Source organism: Pleurodeles waltl, chromosome 8 (assembly GCF_031143425.1).
Source record: "Pleurodeles waltl isolate 20211129_DDA chromosome 8, aPleWal1.hap1.20221129, whole genome shotgun sequence".
Taxonomy (NCBI): domain Eukaryota; kingdom Metazoa; phylum Chordata; class Amphibia; order Caudata; family Salamandridae; genus Pleurodeles; species Pleurodeles waltl.
In genome coordinates, this window is record NC_090447.1 from 37,853,291 (window position 1) to 37,875,053 (window position 21,763).

Consider the following 21,763-nt stretch of genomic DNA (forward strand, 5'->3'; position numbering starts at 1 on the left):
AGTAGGTCTATATTAAAATGTAAAGCACCATTACATTTCTCAGACTTCTCCATTCTGACAGAGATATTATAATGTTCAAAGTTTGTTATGAAAAAAGCTATACTTAAGACCAACAACTGCACCATGGCTTACAATGCTGTTGTTGCTGAGACCTGACACTGCATTACACCAGATATTCTCAAACTGTGGTCACATGCTAATTTTGGAGGGTCACAAAAGTCCTGGTCTATATGTAAGTAATATTTAAAGTGATTAGTCATGTTTGTGCACAAGTGCAAATGTGCAGTGTAGAACAATGTCTTGAAGCCCAGTTCTAAAACCAACTCATACAAGTATTTCCAAGCAAGACTTCAGGTGAATCTTCCAGTATTTGTTTCTGCTATTTTTTATAGTCCAACAGGGAATGTGCTCACAATACAGGAACATACACAACCATAACACTTGTGTATGACTTTAACATGCAAATTGAGAAGTATGGATGTAGCCTAATAGGCAGAGCTGTTGACTCTGGATTTGCCGAACCATGTTTGATTCCTAGCATGAGTTGGGCATCTTTTGACACTAGAAAAATCACTTAATCTTGCATTCTTAAAATTATCATGTAAAGTGTTTCAATGCCTCTTAGCATTCTAAAAATTGGATTGTCACTGTAATGCATTTTTGTACTGTACATGATAGATGTACACACTATCTACTATAACTTCCAATGCAATACAATCAATTAAATGCGCATTTGAGGATGATGTTAGATAGATTATATGATATAAGAAAATGTCATTCCATTCTGCCTTGCCTCATTCCTCCTCGTAAAGCTACTAATATCTAAGTATGGACTGGCATTTCAAGTGATAAAGAAATGAGCTGAAACAACAATTATGTCAAGTGATTCTTTCAGGACTAAATTTCATAGTGAAATGTCATAGTGGTTGCCTGCAGCCAACACTGGGAAGCCTGGGCAATCTCAGACATGTTTGAAAACTATTGATCTAATAGACCCACATATTTGCAACTTGCATGGATTTAATCCCCTATTATTACCCACAATACCCTGTAAATGTCAAGCTATGCATATAAAAAAGTAATTTATTTCTCTAAGTAGAGTGCAGCAAACACCACAAAGCCATTTTCAATGCAAAAAATAGCTAGTCATTCAATAAGGTAATATATTCAAATTACCACCCATGATTAGCTACTGAAGGGACACGTTTCACATTCTTCCACCTTACCATATGAAAGGCTTCATGTGAGAAAACAGGGCTGATTGCAGAGGCCCCCTAACTTTTTGCCCCCATTTTTCCCTTTTGGCTGGTGTTTACCTGACTCTGATGGTGCCCTGGGTACTGCTAACTAGTCCCAGGGCCTGTGCTCTGTGTAAAATGGATATGCAAATTAGGCTAATCATAATTGGCTAAGTTAACCTACCTATACGTCCCTAGTAAATGGTAGGGCATGTAGGTTTAGGGACCACAGCATAGATAGTGCACCCATAGGTGCACTGCTGAGGTGCCGAGTGTCATTTTAAAGGCAGGCCTGCCTTGCTGGCTGCTTTTAAATTAAAGTTATATGCAAATTCGACTTTGGAATTAAAAGTAGTTCCAAAGTCATAAACTACCTAATTTTTAGATATAAGTCACCCCTAAGGTGTGCCCTATTTGCCCCTAGGGCTGGGTGCCATGTAACTACAAGCAGGGACTTTATAAACATAGTTTTATAAGCCCTGGTGAGGTAAAAACAGCCAAATGTGTTTTTCCCTCATTGTAGTAAATGGCCTTCATAGGCTAGAATGGGGATACTTTCTTTTAATTTTTAAAGTCTCCTTAAATGATGCATAGCAAGAGTTTGGTATCAAATTAATTGTTGTAATAAATCCCACAACTTCCAGTTGTGGGATTTAATATAACTTGTTCAGGTAAAGAGTTTTAAACTTTACCTGAAAAGTTGCCAATTTCAGCCCTGCATTGTTTTTGCTGCTGTGCTCTGATTGGCCAGCCTCTGATGAGATGTGAAGTGGCCTGGCTTCACACAAAAGAATGTGCCCGTGGGAGGGAATCTCCCCTCAACAGATGGTGAGGCAGGAAGGGGGAGGGCTGCCAAACTGGTCTTCAAAGGCAGAGAAGGACATTTGGAGCAACCAGCAACACCCCCACATCCTGCAACCCCAGACAACTGGGTGCCCCCTTGATTAGATTAGGAGCGGGCAGGAGAGGGGTGTGTTTATGATTTTTAGCCACACCAGTGAGTGGGCTCAGCCAGATGTTACCTCCAAAAATCACTTTCAGCCATGATGGATTTTTGGAGAATGTTGCCTCCTGGGATTGATTTTTGCCACACTTCCCAGGAAGTGGTCATCACAGGGAGGAGGACCCTGCACCTGATTGGAGAACCAGGACCCCCCTGCTTTTCACCCAGGAGCAAGGATAAAACTGGCAGACCTGCACCCACACCTCAGTTCCCTACCACATCCATCAAGGAAGAACTACAGACGAAGAAGGACTGCCATGCTGGACCCCTGGCCTGCACCTGGAACCTGCACTCAGAAGGACTGAACCAGCTGCACACCTGGGCTTCACCACAAGAAGGACTTTGCCTGGCTTCAACTGGTTCAAGGAGGGACTCCCTGTTTGCTACAGGTGAAAAATTGCTATCCACAGTCCCCTGCACCAACTCCTGAAGAAAGCGACCAGCTGACCACTCTCCAGTGGCCAAAAAGGAGTTTGCGCCAGGTGCATTCTGGGAGTCGTAGTCCGCACCCCCAAGGACCATCTCAGAACTTCTGGACCCTTGGGGTGAGCTGTGGACCTCAAAAGAACCTTAAAAGGATATCTGGGAGAAGCCCCAGAAGTTTGGAGACGTTTGGACAACTTTTGAAAAAAGCTCCATAGAGGGACCGACCCGCCGCGGCATCTCTAGCCGGCTTGCCTCAACCGCGACCCGGCCTGATTTGCTGGTTCGTCCCGGTAAAGAAAATCTCCAAAAAAAGAGACTAAGTCCGAAGGTAAAAAGTTGACCGGGACCTCCCAGCCAGCGTATCCGAGGAGGGCTTCAGTGACGTCGGATCAAGATCCAGGTTTACCCCGGTCGAAGGATTTCACCCCGAAAAAACCGACTAAGTCCGAAGGTAAAAATCTCCACCGAGGATTCCCGTTTCGCGTATCCGGAGGAGGGCTCCAAGAGGTCGGATTGGACTGGCAGGTTCGTCCCGCTTAAGAAAATCTTCGAAAAAGAGACTAAGGGGGTCATTCTGACCCTGGCGGTCCAAGACCGCCAGGGCCACGAATGACGGAAGCACCGCCAACAGGCTGGCGGTGCTTCCAAGCCCATTCTGACCGCGGCGGTAAAGCCGCGGTCGGAAAACCGGGGCCGGCGGTTTCCCGCCGTTTTTGCCCCGGCTGGGCGAATCCGCCAGGGCAGCGCTGCAAGCAGCGCTGCCCTGGGGATTCTGACCCCCTTACCGCCAGCCTGTTTCTGGTGGTTTTCACTGCCAGGAAGAGGCTGGCAGTAAGGGGTGTCCTGGGGCCCCTGGGGGCCCCTGCACTGCCCATGCCACTGGCATGGGCAGTGCAGGGGTCCCCTGACAGGGCCCCGGACAGCTTTTCACTGTCTGCCTAGCAGACAGTGAAAAGCGCGACGGGTGCAACTGCACCCGTCGCACGGCCGCAACACCGCCGGCTCCATTCGGAGCCGGCTTCTGTGTTGCGGCCTCATTCCCGCTGGGCCGGCGGGAATGTTGGAATGCCGGCAGCGGTCTTTTGGCCGCATGGCGGCCGATTGGCGGTTCCCGCCTTGGGGGCAGCTACCGCCGCCCGCCAAAGTTGGAATGACCGCCTAAGTGTGAAGGTAAACTTTTAACCAAAGCCTCCCGCGGCCTGTAGCCGAGCAGGGCTCCATCGCGGTCGGCCTTAAAGTTTGACTTTGCCCCGGTCGAGGTGCAACCAGATGACCCGATTGGCGCTTTTTGTTTCTAGGTGCTAAAAAACAATAATTCTTTAAACATTAATATCTCCGGTTCCCCTTATCCCATTTTATTCGTTTTTGTGCCATTTTAAAGATAAAAATATAATCTATTTTTATAATTTGGGTTTGGATTTTTAAACTGTTTCCTGTTTTTTATCTAATTACTGTTTTGTGATATTTGAATGCTTTACACTCTGTCTCCTAAGTTAAGCCTTGACGCTCGTTGCCAAGCTACTAAGGGTTGAGCTGGGTTTAATTTACTGAGACCTAACTGGACCTTAGTGGAGGTTAGTGGCCTATCGTTAAGTGTAGGTACCTACCTGCCCTTACCAATAACCCATTTTCCAACACTTCACAGGGTCAAAAATCCAACATGGAGCTTGAGTTAGGACTTTGAGCGCACACAGATGTAGCTGCATATGACACAAGCCTACACATGCTATGAGTAACTGTAAAAGCCACTTTAAAAATCTCTTCGCACTTACGAATACATCAAATGTGTTGATCTCCCACCTCAAAATCTGTATTGCAAAATTAGACTATATAACCCAGCATATTCTCTAAACTCTGCAGATGGAGATCTCCTGGTTATAACTAGGTAGTACCTTACTACCACATATGCCAGCCTCAAGAACATTAGGTTGAAGCTTAAGATCCAACTCTTATATTGTGCTACTTCTGCTATTACACTCCTCCACTTCAACCATGTAGAGACTCCAATTTCCCATTCTTTTCATGGTCATAGTGTGTGTTCCTATGCAACTATTGTTTATATATAAATATCCTTTTGCTGTATATACCTTCTAATGCCCCTGCACCTAGGTAAGGAGTAATAGCTGGGAGATTTGGAATAGAGACCAGAGGTACAACACAAGGAAAACCATTGGTTATGGGATGAAGTTCATGGAAGAAATAAAGGGGACACTGTGTGCGACACTACTGAAGGTGCTTTAAGCAATGGTGATATAGGTGAATATGTTTTTTTTTCTTCCCTTCCTTATTGTTCTCACTACAGACTCAGACCTCAGTCCCATGTGGGCCATAATGAGTGTTATTTCCTAACTAATCTACAATAATATGCCAAGTGTGTTATAATTGCAGAAATACAATCTATTCACCACATACCAATCTAAACTGCTTTCTGATACCATGGTTGATATCTTTGTTTCTAACCCCATATATGATGGGATTCAAGACTGGTGGCACACTGAAAAGGAAGACATTGAGAACGACTGCCATGTGGATAATGGTTTTATGTTTTGAGGTGTGTGTAATTGCTATCACAATTATAATTGAATATAAAATTAAAAAAACTATGAGGTGAGAGCTACAGGTTCCCAAAGCCTTGATGATGGCTCCTTCTACGTTAACCTTCAACACTGCATGCAAGATCAGACAATATGACAAGAAGATTAATATCAGGTCCATGCCTAGCAGTGAATTAGCCATGGCTATTTGGTACACTCTAATCAAGTTTATGTCATCACAGGCAAGTTTTGTTACTGCTATAGTATTGCAATAAGGGTATTTAACAATAGAGTCAGAGCAATAATTTAACCGAGCAGCAAGAATGGGCACTGGCACAGCAAAGGAGACTGTCCTCACAATAATCCCCACAATAAATGTAACCACCAGCTTGTTATTGAGGATTGTATTATACCTCAGAGGATTGCAGATTGCAATGAAGCGGTCGAAGGCCATAGCAACAAGTATACAAGATTCAAATCCAAAGAGTAGGTGAACAAAGAACATTTGAGTGAAGCATCCTTTCCGGCTAATTGATTGAGAGTCAAACCAAAGAAAGGTTAGAATTTTAGGTGCAATAACCATGCTGAAAGCCATATCTACTATGGAGAGCATACAGAGGAAATAGCACATTGGCTCATGAAGATTCTGCTCTCTGTATATTGTTATTATGACTATAACATTTCCGATTACTCCTAAAAGGAGGAGAAGAGCCAGAGGAACAGAGAACCACTGCTGCCAATTCTTGAAACCCGGAAAGCCATCAAGAATAAATTCTGTGACCTGTTTGGTGGTTGAGTTGATGCTCAGAAACCCTTGGGTCACCAGCATGATTTTGAGCTCTGAAAAACAAAGTGAGACATGAAGGTACTGTCTGTAAACATAGCTACATTTGAGATGCTAAAGAATTGTTATTTGAACAATATTAATGTTGTTGTATCTAAACTATTACATAGACTGAGAGGAATCTGGATACATGAATCTAGATATTCTCAAAAAAATAGCTTATTTCATGCATTTCATCGCAGAACAGGATAGCAGGTCAAGTTTCTTTTAACTATCACACAACCACTGCTCTGTATGTGAAGTAATGGTTGTTCAGAACTTTTAACAAATACTGTTAGCATAAGCGGAGGTGCTGGAACTGGCAATTTAGATAAGGCACATTCATAATGCAACTAGAAACCGGGGTATCCATTAATGATATTCATTATTGTCAAGTCATGTCCCCATAATAAAGGCACAAATTACACAAGTGTGTGACAGTAGCTCATCTAACTTCATAATAGCTATTTCCATATTCCATAACTTAAATAACAGTAAGTTAAAAATGTAAGTATTGAGGGTACTAACCTTGAAACTCTTCTCACCTTATAATTTTATAGGTATATAGGAGGGGGGAGGGTATGGAAAATAACCTCTACAATTGTTCGCACATAATGGATAAAGATGAGGTAGCATATCAAACATACATATTTGGAATATTAAATGCACTAGTATCTTAACAAGATCTTATGGAGCGGTCACTTGACCAGATTAAATGAGATTCAATCTTTCACGAAACAATACGATTCCTCAGAGTTAGTATTGATTATTCATGAAGTAATGAGAAAATATGCCAGATGAAATGTAACATGTGTCAGCTAGTTTATCATTGTTTTCCATCTCTACAGCAGGATCGGTCTTAAGCTTTGATATCACCACTAAAGACGTTTAATCCAGCGACTGGAAGAAAATCTGACTCTCTCTACAAAGAATAAAGTTAGTAAATGAAATTGGAAAAAACATACATTCTTGTCTTTTATTATTCCATGTACATATATTTGCTGTGCCAACAATCAGATTGCATGTGCTTGCTTTGAATGAGTGCATGAGTAAAACCCTTGAATGAATAGTAGTGTGTGTGCTTGGTGAGACACTAAGGACACTAAGGACCAGATTTAAGAAACCCCTAGGGCCAACTTGTGTACTTTAGCATCATTATTTTAGGCTAATGTGGCATTAGCTTGGGAAAAAACACTACAGCATATTTACAAAGTGGTGCAAACCATGAACATCACCACTTTGTAAACCCTTGCACCACATTATGCCTGCGGCAGGCAGAATGTATGCAAGGGGAGGCGTTCCGCCATTAAGAGGCTCAGAAAAATGGTGCAGTGGAATCTATGAGATTCCACTGTGCCATTTTTAGTGTCATTTTTAATGCCTGTCTTAGGCTTTTAGGGGCAAATTTATACCCCATTTGCGTTGAATTGGCGTAATTTTCATTTAGGCAAATTTGGCTCAAAACTAACTCCATATTTGTATTTTGACATTAGACATGTCTAACGTCAAAATATTGGCATTTCCACCATTTTTTAGATGCCTGAACCTACCCTGCGTCAATGAGATGCAAGGTAGGCGTTCCCATCTAAAAAATGGTGCTAACCCCATAGCCCCATATTTATCCCCTGCACTAAAATGACGCATGGGTGGAAGGAGGGACTAAATAATGGTGCAAAGTCAGACCAGGCGTTAGGGGACCTGTGGACCCATTTTCATGGTTAAACACCATGGAATGGATCCACAGGTACCATCCTCAAGCCCCAGGAACACCCCCACCCACACCAGAGGGACACTGGAGGATAGGGGACCCCATATTAGGTAAGTAGGGTAAGTATAGGTAAGTATTATTTTTTTTTAATTGAAGTGCCATCGGGGCCCAACTTGTGGCCCCCAGCATGGCACAGGGTGCAATGGCCATACCAAGGGGAAACTGGTCCCCTGTGCTGGCCATTGGGATGGTGGGCATGACTCCTGTCTTTTCTAAGACAGGAGTCGAGTGGTATGGATGGTTTTGCGTCAGAAAATGACGCTAGGCTGGTTAGAGACATCTTTTTTTTATTCTAACCAGTCTAACGTCATTTTTTGGTGCAAAACCCCCTTCTCCCATACCACCAGCCCCACCCGGCTAACAACATGGTGCAAGCCGGTGCTAAAAGTATAAATATGCCCCTATATTTACTTGTAAGACTCTAGTAAAGTGCACTACATGTGCCCAGGGCATGTAAATTAAATGCTACTAGGGGGCCAGCAGCACTGATTCTGTACCCACATAAATAGCCCCTTAACCATGTCTCAGGCCTGCCATTGCAAGGCCTGTGTGGGCAGTTTCCCCGCCACCTAGATTTGGAATTTAAAACTACTTGCTAAGCCTTAAACATCCCTTTTTCTACATATAAGCCACCCCTAGGGTAGGCCCTAGGTAACCCATAGGGCAGGCTGCTATGTAAGTAAAAGGCAGGATATGTACTTATGGGTTTTACATGTCTTGGTAGGGAAAAACTCACACATTCATTTTCCACTACTGTGAGACCTGCTCCTCTCATATACTAGCATAAGAACTGCCCTCATATACTTGTAAGTGGTAGATTCTGATATGGAAGGAGTAGCCCTGTCATGTTTAGTATGGCCAGAATGGTAATAGAAAATCCTGCTTACTGGTGATGTTGGATTTAATATTACTATTTTAGAAGTGCCACTTTTAGAAAGTGGACATTTCTCTGCATTTACTGCCATCTGTGCCTTACAGCATGTCTCTAATCCACATGTGGTCTGTACTGATTGACAGCTCCCCTTGTGCATACCACCCAGACAGCCATAAAAACAGGGCACTTAGGCCCTCATTCCAACCCTGGCGGTCTATGACCGCCAGGGTGGAGGGCAACGGAAGCACCGCCAACAGGCTGGCGGTGCTTCCGGGGGCATTCTGACCGCGGCGGTAAAGCCGCGGTCAGAAAAGGGAAGCCGGCGGTTTCCCGCCGGCTTCCCACTGCCCCAGGGAATCCTCCACGGCGGCGCTGCAAGCAGCGCCGCCATGGGGATTCCGACCCCCTTCCCGCCAGCCTGGTTCTGGCGGTTTTCACCGCCAGAACCTGGCTGGCGGGAACGGGTGTCGTGGGGCCCCTGGAGGCCCCTGCAGTGCCCATGCCACTGGCATGGGCACTGCAGGGGCCCCCTAACAGGGCCCCACATTGATTTTCATGTCTGCGTGGCAGACACTGAAAATCGCGACGGGTGCAACTTGATATTGAAAATTCAGTGGCAAAATTGCCCTTCAATTGCATCGCCAAATCTAGAGCCGGGGCAGACCAGTATTCATCTTGAATTTGTTTTAACACTTCCAGAAGATTGGCAAGTGTTGGTGTACTGTGTGCGGTAGTGTAGAACATGGCAAATGCCATGTAGCATCACCTGAATTGTGTGGAATTGAGTCCAAACCCACATCATGTGACAACTGTCTGCCTAATCCGTTTCAGGCCAACTAGGAGCCCAAGAGCATGGATGATTTGTGGCAACCGGTTGCATGACACAATTACATCTCAGGGAAATCATGGTGGATCAGATCTCATCCTTTTCTCTCAGTTACATTAGTCTCACACATGCAAAGACAAATGGAGGCAGAAAATGGCTCAATAAGATTTATTGTATCAGCTGCATCTTAGATAAAATGTCATGAACTGCAAAAATTAGAATGATGAAACATATAGGAAGCAAAATGGTAACAAGGAAAGTGACACACAGGAAAAGTCCTACCACACTGTCAAGATGCACAATACAAGCGATTCCTATAGAAGCTGTGTTAGAGCACAGCAGGATAAGCCCTAATCCACTCATGATTCCCCCTTGGGAAGACATCACCCCCCCATACCTGAGCATGACAGTAGCAAGGAAGCCTGCTCTCAGCGAGCAGCTGTAATAAAGTCGATCAGCATGTGGTTGTGGTCATCTGGCTGGAACCTCCCTCTAACGTGCATGGGGCAGGGAAAAGATTTTATAATAAATCAGCTGATATTCTGAGAAAATGTCCCCATGTAAAAATATGTATATGTATGTAAATGTTAGAGACACAGTGTACCACTTGTGCTGATAATCCTATTCCACTGCAGCCTTAAGGGAAATTACAGAGTGAAAAAATATTGTTCTAAGGAATGTTATGTTTTCCTAGGTGAAAGGACAACTAGATAAAGAAAATAAAACATCACTTTGGATGTGGTTTATTCTAAAATAATAAAATAAAGCAAAATAAAATGGTACTAGGTTAAATGGCACAAGTAGCAGTTCTAGTTGCTAAAATAACGTGCCAAAGGCACCCCTAAAATGGCTCCACAACAAATTCTTCCAGTAGTGGGCAAAAGGGAGCATAGCCTCCAATGAAAAGTGACCCTGTAAAAATCCCAGTAACCAAGAAAAAGAAGCTGAAAACCGAGTTTCCAATTTGAAGACTGCAGACGATTACACCACCAGTATGATTCAGAAAACTAAATATAGCCCTGGCCGGTTGTAGAAACAAAGCTTGCCTTCCTATTCCAGAAGTAATCATGGCCTCAACCTCCCTAGATGCCCAGTTGGGCAAAACATCCAAGGAAGTGATTTGGGAACTTAAAAGATCCATGCAAAAATGTCACAATTTAAAGTTCAACTTACCAGCTTGTAGAGACATCTAGAAGTGTTAGAGCAAAAAGTAGTAGAATCCTCAGACTGTGGGTCAGAATTATTGAACCTGCAAAAGAAATTAACTGTGCTTGAAGACAGAAGTAGATGGAAAAATATTCAACCTTTATAGATTTCCAGAAATAGATGAAGGTGACAATATGCATGGCTTCAAGGGAACTTTCTCGTCAAAACTGTTAAACATATCTTTACAAAAACCTATTGAATTTCAGAGAGTGCACTGTTAAGGCAGTGGAAAGCCGAGTAATAATGAACAGCCAGGAACAATTATAATGCACTTAATGCACCACCAGCATATTTACCTCAATAACAAACAATAAAACAGCATGGTCTGTACACTTATAAATGCTCCAAAATAATGTTCAAGGAATATTTCTCATATGAAATTAATCTACTCAGGAAACAATCTCTGGGTCAGCAACCCCTTCTCAACAGAGTTGTATCAGATATGGGGCCAGATGTAGCAATATTGCAAATTGCGACTTGCAATTTGCGAGTCCATCCGACTCGCAAATTGCAAGTCGCAATTTGCAATGCAGTACGGTGTCTCAGACACCGACTGCGACTCGCTATGGGGTCGCAATGACCCACCTCATGAATATTCATGAGGTGGGTCGCAAATTGCGGCCCCATAGCGAGTCAAGGCACTCGCAAAAATGGAGGCCTGCTGTAGTCAGCAGACCTCCGTGTTCGTGACTGCTTTAAATAAAGCAGTTTTTTTTTTTTTAAGTGTAGCCCGTTTTCCTTAAAGGAAAACGAGCTGCACTTAAAAAAAAAAAAAAAAACTTTTGTTTAGGTATTTTTTCAGGGCAGGGAGTGGTCCCTTGGACCACTCCCTGCCCTGAAAAAATATTTTTGGGTCCATTCACAAAGTGGAAGGGGTCCCATGGGGACCCCTTCCAATTTGCGAGTGGGTTACCATCCACTTCAAGTGGATGGTAACTGCGACTCCATTTGCGACCGCATACGCGGTCGCAAATGGAATTGCATCCCACTGCGAGTCGCAAATAGGAAGGGAACACCCCTTCCTATTTGCGAGTCGGAAATGCATTTTGCGAGTCGGTCCCGACTCGCAAAATGCATTTCTGCATAGGAAACTCACATTTGCGACTAGCAAATGGCAGTTTTTGCCGTTTGGGAGTCGCAAATCGTTTCCTACATCTGGCCCATGGTCTCATATATCCTGCAGTGATGCTTGTGACATATGTGGGCAAATACAGGCAATTCTATGACTAACAAGACTTTGAACATTGCTTGAAAATGTATATATCCTTTGATGGATCTGACACCGGGAAAGTGAAAAGAAAATCCCAAGATGGCCCACTCATAGGAGACCAAGATAAATTCAAATCATCACCTAAGACCTGATACTTACTCTTTTGAACATATTAAAGTATCCTCTTGGTTACTGCATCTCATACCTATGTCCTTGAGCATAGTCCATATGACACTTCCACATCAAATTACAAAACTAAGGGCAGCATTATATAATCGAAGGAGACACACAAGATAGCTAGGAGTGGGCAATAAATTCTGCTCCGTCGGCAGAGTTGGCAGAATTTTGGCCACTTCACGTTGCACTTGTAATGCGAAGTTTCAACCAAATTCCGCCAACCCCAGCATGGTAGAGTTTTTTCTAGTGCACGGTTCATCATCAATAAGATGGCAAGATTGAGCGAGAGTGTGTGATCCATAGCTTGATTTTCAGGTGCATGGAGGACTCCCAGCAATATTTTTTCACCGCGCCTGGAAGCGAGCGTTCACAGTGAGAAAGCTGCTGCTGTAAAATCTACTCAAGTGGAAGCAAAATTAACTCAAGAGCAGCACTCTCTGGTGCACCGTCTGGAGCAGTTTGACCTGATTTGTAGCATGGGACAAGCTCCTAGTGCAAAAAATAGGCACAAGCAGCACAATGCTCCGATTTCCACCCATTCACAGAACTCTGTGGAATCTTGCAAAGTTTTCATGTAGCTTTGTGGAATTCTGTGGAGTGAAACTCCGCCAGTTCTGCCAACCCCTAAAGTTACCTTACCCTTATGGAGGTTATCACAACCAATGTCTCATTGTGCCACTGACTCAAAGTTCTTCTTTTTATTCTGTATTTTATAACTATTCCCATACCTTGTGTGGACAGTTTTAAGGTGAACAGCTATACAAATAACCAGTCCTTTACCACCCACTTACTCAAAGCAGTAATTGTCCATTCTATATGTCTTTAGAAATTGCAAGCTTGACACTCAAGTGTTTTCAGAATGGTATTCTCTAATACTAAGCCACTCCCTCAATGATCCTTCACTTTGAATAGCCTTATGAGTTATGTGAGAAAGAAGAAAGTGCTAAGCATCTTAGGTTTAAAAAACTTGAGATTAGGTGGAATCAACCACAGCAGCATCCAGGCCAATGGCTGAAACATCATCACCTGACCCTCTGATCACACTGTATGGGAAATGTGGAGGAACAATGAGGAACACCAATGTGAGTGCATAAAATATGGCAAGACCACAAATGCTGATACGTTTTATGAAAATTTTAGTTCAGAAGCTGCTTGATTCACTTTATGCTCCCAATACAGATTTTTTGCAAAAGTGAGCATAATACTCACATAGATTGACATAGTTCTAGTAGTACTTGAATTGGATTGAAACCTCAAATTGATCCAGTTCTATACTGACCTAAACATGCTGATCTTAGAAATGACAAAGATAGTAGCATTCTTAAAGATTGGATGTTGTATGATTCTTTGTCAGAGCCCTGGAGACTTTAGCAACCAGTAAAAAGAGAGTACACTTTCCTATTGTGCCTGAATAGAACACATTGGTTTATTTCTAACACATGCAACTATAATCTCCAAGGTTACAGCCACTGAAGTAGTGACTAATGTTATTTCTGATCACTCTCAGATTTTCCTAGAGGATTTGAAACATGGATTACACAAGATACTGAAATTTAAAAGCTACAAAGAAGACTTTAGCTCACCTTCTGGGCTATGTGGCACTTGAAAAATTAGTTACCTCCATGCAAACTCTCTGGGCAGCCAGAAAATTCTACCTGAGGGGTGAATTGATCAAAGTTTTTGCAATAGCTTTAATATCTGAGAGCTCTGGCTCTTAAAAATATAAACTAAGCAACATGCATGTGGAATTTGTATCACTTGAAAGTAGGCACTGCAAACATGATGAAAAAATGTGTAGGCTCCTTGCCTTACAATTGAAGCAAAGAGACACTAGAAAGGCCATCTCATCATTGTATGATCAACATCATGTAATACTCATTTGTCTAAAATATTTTATAGGAGTTTGGCTATTACTACTCTAACTTATATACCTCAAAAGCACCTTCAAATAATACTGACAAAAAATATGTATTGAAACATTGTCAATCCCACATTTAACTGATGACCTCTGAGCCAAAACCAATGAAGATATTACCTAAAACAAAAAAGATGAATCAATAAAAGATATGCACTCTCCGAAGGCCCATAGGGAGATGGTTTCTATGTGGATAATTTTAGAATTACAGCCAAATATTCAGCCACGAGGACACTGACAAGACCCAGGAGAAAGACAAGAAGAAGAGGAAGTGTTGCTTCAGTGAAGAGGAGCATGGAATACTGGTGAGAGAGGTGACGGAGCACCAGCATCAACTCTTCATCACCACTAAATTGCCAATTGGGAGGAGAGAGGCAACTTGGCAACAGATTGTGGACAAGATTAACAGTGTGGCAGAGGTCAGGAGAACTGTCAATGAGTGCAAGAAATGCTGCCATCACTGCAAGCGAAAGACAAAGGAAAAAATGTCAAGGAACAGGAAGGCAGCACTGCAGACCGGAGGTGGGAGTCCAGCACCGCAAGAGGACTTGGACGAGATGGAGGAGATGGTTGGAGCCGTCCTCCCGGAGGAAAACGTCACTGGTATCACAGGAAAGGACAGCGCAGACTACCAGGAAACAACACATATGCAGGATAAGTTGCATGGGGGACCAAAAAGCCTAAATGTCAAGTGCAAGAAGGGGGAGGCACATACCTACTACACAATGCATGTCAGCCCTGCAAATCAGGCAGTGGAAAGGGCAAAGGGGCACAGCACGGGACTCCCTGCACTGCCCATGCCAGGTGTATGGGCTGTGCATGTGCATCCAGGGGCACAGCACAACACAACACCTAAAACCTTTGCATGGGGGTACACCGCCATGCCAAGGCTGGTGGAAATGCTGAAGCAGACCAGGAGGGTAGGGTAAAACATAAAACTGGTCTGGTGTCACAAGACAGCTGGTATTGTCAGAATGTAAACTAGATGACAATGCCCAGTCTCAGGCCACTACTACCTGTGCTGTGTGCACTGGTCAATTAGGAAATGGCAGCTAGGTGCCCATGTAACAAACACACTCAAAATGAGGGTTCAGTATGACTACGTGATCAATCCCCATCAATCTGTATCCAAGAGCAAGTCCTGTCAACTGCTGATGTCCATAGACCCAATAATCATCAGGGACTGTCAGATACATAATGATGTACACAGCAGTAATCTCATACCCATGCTGCCCATCCCTGGAATTACCCCTGTGCCTGTGTCACAATAGCTGCAATGCCACCATGCAACATCTCAGGTGTCAACTGCATTGAGGGGGAGGACATATGTGTGTAGGAAGGAAAACACACCTGCACAGTCCCAAGAGGAAATGCAAATCTGCCAGGTCCATCAGTGCAATGCAATGTAGCACACATATGCTAACATCAACATGAGAAACTATCAATGGTAACACCTGTATTGTCTCATGGAAATGCCATACATGGTGTGGTGCTAGGTCTCAGCACCGCATAGGTGTATGTGAAAAATGATAGATTGCGACAGGGCCATATTGTTATGTGTGGTGCTGTGGCATCAGCACACCAACAATCATTGCAAGGCTTCACCATGCAAAGGGAAGAAGAGGGAGGGTTGATGAGGACAAGAAAGTGGCAAGTCACAATTTGGACAGAACTCACACCTAGAAGATGTGACGCAGACAATTGTCCAAAGTGCCCACACTACATGTGCCATGCAGGTGGGGCATACGGATGAGAGACTGCAAACATTAATGACAGGAACAATGCATGGGAACCAAGATGACAATGTACCACCAATAGGAAGGCAGTGACATCACATTACAACTGGCACAATACAGACCCACTAATTGTACAATATATCATTGCAGAGGACGATGGCTTTCCTGTGGATCTGCCTGTCCTGGACTACCCTGATGACCAGCTGGCAACCATCAGCCAGGAAACCCTCCAAGATGTCCTGGGAACCCTCCAGACACCAACTCCAGTCGCAAGGAGGAGCATTCAAGTAGCAGCCATCCCAGAAGACCCACCGACCACCCCAATAGTAAGACCTGCCAGCTCAAACACAGCTGAGGACTCTGATGACACAGGGACCACCTTTGAGAGGACATTAGTGGGAGTACAGTGGGAGCTGGCCAAGGAGGTGCGGTGGGGATGCAAAATATGGCAGCCAACCTTGAGGGGATGCACATGTGCATGATGACATCCATAGAACAGACAGCAGCCAAACAAGTCACACAATCCCTACTGCATGGAGTCCAACAGTGTGTGAGGGACCTCACCACTGCTGTGAGGGAGTTGCCACAACACCTGCTCTCCCAATCTTGCTGCTGCATGCATGACAACAAGCTGGACTCCATGCACTGGGAACTGGCCTCCCTCAGGGCAGACATGGCTGCCTACCACAGTGTTGCTGCTGCCAAACTCAATAATCAGCAACTTCTACTTGCTGTAGTGATGCCATGTGTAGTTCCACAGATGGCAGCTGCCGGGAATTTGGTGTCCACTTCACCAACCACTGAAGTGTGTGTTGCCCTCTCAAACCCACCAGCATCACCATCAAGGGCAGAGGAGACGACACACACATCAGAGGATGAAGATGTGGAGCAGATCATCTTCACCCGTAGGAGTACCCGGTAGCACCAGCCTATGCCACATGGGCACTGATTTTCCTTTGTCCTGTGCTTGACAATGTGCCAGTGTTGCTACAGTTGGTGACATGCACTCTTCACCAACACACTGTTAACCTTTCCACTATGGACTGCAATTGTCTGTCACTACTCAATTGGCAATTCATGTTCCACTGCACTGAAAGACACTTCATCTAAGCATGTCCAATGACATGTCCCTCAACCTTGCACTTGTGTTGCATCACATTAGAATGCTTTACATTAACGGGTCACAGACCTGGACTATGTAAATACTGCACTACAGCACTTTAAAATAAGCAGCACCTACACACCCACTTTGTCTCTGTGTAATGTGACACATCTACTTTGCTGGAGATTTGTGATGCATGTAACATGTCTAAGGTCAGAAATAATGTGGGTAGATAGCTACGCACAAGGTCCCTGATTCATACTTTTTGTGTGCCGCATTTGTGTCATTTTTTATGCAAAAGCGGCACAAACTTACAAAATATCATTGTATTTTGTAAGTTTGCTCTGCTTTTGAGTAAAAAAATCAGGGCCAAGGTATCGACAAGAAGAAAGTCAATGCTGGCCACATCCCCTACAAGCAAGTCATTGTGTATGTGACATTTGCTTCAAAACATACATCCCCCACCCACAACATACAGCAGGAATGGCTGTGAAAGAGTGTTCGGCTAATAACGTCAGCTGGGAGTACAAGTAGAACACATTGGCGTGAAATTTGTATACTCGACCTCATCTGAAAATGGCACTACTCATTTTAGCAGTGTTGACATGAACTTCAGGCTGTAGGCAGGCGTCCCGCAGTGCCCAACATCACAACACAGGATCAAAACAATGACGGCTTAAAAAGCACACCTACCTGTCCAATACATAGGAACCATAGTCACGTTCAGTGGTGGTTACAATGGATGGCAGATGCATTGAGATTTAGATTTGTTGTAGCTGCCAATGTGACAGCTCAGTTGGAAGTGGGAATTAACATGTCAAGAGAGGGATATGGATGCAGGACGTAATTCACAGGCCAACAGACAATTGGCACTGTCCACTCATGCAAATGCCCTGAGCCCTAAGCAAATGATACATCAAGTAAGGAAGTACCTACATCTTTAATAACTATGTACGAAACAGAACTAAAAACTATGTAACACACCTCTACTAACCTAATCTATCCTAACTATACATTACCCACAACTGGCCCTAACTACCCTATGCTAAGCTTACTTACCACATTTAACAACACACACTAAACATTTGCCCCCCATCCCCCCTTATATGACGAGGCACATGTAGGACAACATATACTAACCTAAACATATACTACCTAATACTAAACAAATATATATATATATTTTTTTTTTAAATACACAAAAGCCCCAACATTAACCCCCAAACCCACAAAACTAACATGTTATAACCCACCCAAACCTACTTATCCTATCTAAACAACTACCCTACTCTAACCTATCACTAAACCCCTTAAACCCAATACAAAACAGGATGAGGAATGAGGAGGAAGGGGGTTTTTGTCCACATCCTTCTGAATTGTGTCCAGCTTTTTTAACTACTTCTTCATGTCCATCTGGAGCTCAGCAATTGCGGCCATGTCCATTGCAGCAGGTGTGGTGGTCTATGTTGCAGACGTTGATGGTGCAGCAGATGTGGTGGTCTGCGGTGCAGAGGTTGACGGTGCAGCAGGTGGGGCAGATGTGGCGGAGGCCACTGTGGTACTGTGAGCAGTTGTGGTAGTGGCTACAACCTTTGTAGCCAATGCCAGTCCCCCTTGGCTCAAAGCCCGCCATTATCCTGTGGCTCGCTCTCTCTGATAGCGCCTTGCCATCCTTCGGTACCCAGACTCCACATCAAAGATGTGTCTGTATCTCACTGCCCACTTTTGGAAAGCCCTGATCCATGTTGGCAGCTGTAAAAATCATCAGTGTCATCATTGTGTGATGCATGTCCAGATGATAATCTGCCTCAATTTGCACATGCAGTCCAATTCACAGTCCAGAGGATACAATGGCCCTGATTAATGTAATAGCAAAGCGGCCTACCCATCATGTCTTTTACACCACAGCAAAGCACAACAAGAGTTGGACCAAATAAAGTGATCTGTGCATTGATGTAGTGCAATGTGTCACAATGCGAAAGCAGCAACTACTTCACATGGGCCAGGCCAAGTAATCTTTATCATCTGAGTCAACTTCAAAGCACACAAGACCGGTGACTTGTAGATGTAATTGGCAGGATGGTATATAGTTGCTAAACATAAGGGGTCAGTGTTGTTTGGGACACATGCATGGTTAAATAAGATGACTGTCATCTACACTGTGACCATCACATGTACCTACATATACAGTATGTTGTTCCCCTACCCCTGTGCCTCAGGGGGCATGGGCATGCAGTACATCATCACAACTGTCAAGGACAACCACAAAGGCATGTCCACTTGTATATGGATTTAGTGAGTGAAACACATGTGAGGAGGGCTGCCACCAAGGAATAAGGTATCCATAGGTCATTCACATCTACATTCATGTGTCCAGGTGTGGACAACCATCAACACTTGATCTGCCAACACAATTTACAAAACACCCACATTGATGCCAGCACACGTCTGGCCTTGACCTGCATGCACGCCTATTCCATACCACAAAAGTGTCATGTAAATGGAGTACAACTTATGGGGCTAAATGCTGGGGGACAGTTACCCATACAGTCCTACATGTACATTACAATACAGGGATGCACAATTTGTGCAGAAAACTGGTGCATCACTGACTCCCAAAATATGACTCTCTGCCTGTGAATGTCTAACCCTTGCACGGAACACTGTGTCAACATCCAGTCAAGTAATCTATCAGATCACATGCCAGCTCATAATATCTTGCAATGAGTGCAACACACAAGAGTCACTTACACAACAGCTGCAATCACTACACAGTTCAGATATTATCACACTTATGGATACGTCTGAGTCTTGAAATCAAGCCACTTCCCCGATGGTCTATGGGCGTAGGTCCACCTGTAAGACATGGAAAGGAAATATATTCTCAATGTCAGATCACTGTACAAACATGTGGACAACATATCACAGTGTGTTACATTTTACATGAATGAGCTGGTGATCCTGCATGTAGACAGTCCAACAAACATACCACTGCAAATTCACATTGACACTGACACTCCAGTGACAGATAGCCACACATCTGCACACATGCACTGGGCCTAACAATCATGTGGTGCTAAACCTGACTACAAACATTTGTGGTTAATCCATGTAAGATGGTACTCCATGTCATGATTTGTATTTGGGTGACAATTTCAATGGCACTTCCCTGGTGCACTGCAATACTAGTGACTCAGGTATTGTGGCTTGTGCATGAAGGGACACTGAGTTACTGTGTGATGGACATGTGGCTCAGTTTTCAGTCTGCAATTATCATGAATTCAGTGGTCCATGACAGGTGTGGCACAGTTGTATGTAGGTAACAAATGCCCCACTGGCAGTGTCCCCTAAGCCATGTATACACCCTTTGCCAACATAATGGCAGTGATCATGAGTGTGTATTGATGACAATGTAGCGCTAAACATGGATTGGCCAATTTGCTGTCCTGATACAGTGAAATTTGAAATGCTGACGGTGTCTTACCTGATCATCATTGACAGAATGCATGGGCACAGGTGTCATTGCACCTGAAATGTGTGACTAAAGGCCACATGTACGAAGATCAGGTTTGGTGAGTCACACATTGCAAGACACTGTTTGCAAATCACAAATGGGGAAGCAAATAACCTACCTCATGAATTTTAATGAGGTAGGTCTCATTTTGCAAACCCCTTGGAAATGGCGGCACTCACAGGGATGCTGGCCTGTTGGGCTCAGCAGACCACCAAGTCTGTGATTGCTTCCAAACAGAGATGTATTTTTATTTTAAACATGCAGCCTTATTTCATCAAGGGGAAACAGAAAGCATGTAAAAAAACAATATTATATGAACAAAAACAAGGGTCCCTGCTTTAATGTAGTAGCTAATCCAGGGAAAGTAACAATAAACATCTAAATATAGCTACTCTTCAATCTTGCTGCCTAAATATACAATACATAATAGAAACTGATAAATATATTTTTGATGAGTATTTCGAAAAATAATTATTACAGAAATCCTGACATGACATATGAGTATATACCACTTTTCTTCTGTCAATTTGTACAGTGTCTAATGGCACACAACATGTACCTACTAATTCATTTAAACATACTTAATTAGAACAGCCATATATTTCTATAATATATATATTTTTATTTATAGCCATTTCTAATAATGAATGTATCAAAAACAATATTAACAGAATGGATGAAGTCAATACAAAGGAAATGTTCCATCCCACTAAGAATAACAAACAACAAACCTAATCATGGCTGAATCAGGACTGTAACGCAATCCAACAAGGGGTCTGGAACACAAAGGATTCATACTCCAATGCACGACAAGGAGCTTCAGGGAGTGGCAGCTTATAAGCAGTTCCAGGCAACAGCAGGGCCAGGGCAGAGTCACATGGATGGCCTGCACATGAGAGGTCACAGGTGTGTGCAGCTTCAGTCTCTCACAAGTCCTGGAAGAGAGAATCAAGTATAAAGGGACAACCAGACTTTTCCCATAGGAAGCAAGGGACAGAAGATTACAGGTCTTACCGACTACATGGCAGTGCTTTATGGGACCTGAAGTCCATGCAAACTAATGTAGTTTTTCTATAGCATGCCATATGGAAAAGGGAAGCAAACAGGAGTTAGAAAGGGACTCTGGTTGAGTGTTTATGATGATTACCATGGTACAGATAGTCCATTTACACCGCCCCCTAGAGATGGGAGGGCAGAAACGTAACACATGGCAGTGGCAGGACTGTACAGGGCATGTGTTCTGAACATTGCTTGTCATACCTGGGACACTCATGCTATCCATTTTCAGAAATGATGCCCTCCTTGTCACGGAAGCTCCTTGCAGAGATTGCATATGTCACACTCACTAATGTCAGGGGTCTGTTCATACATTCCTGTTTCCACTGATATTTCACATCAACTGCCTCATGTA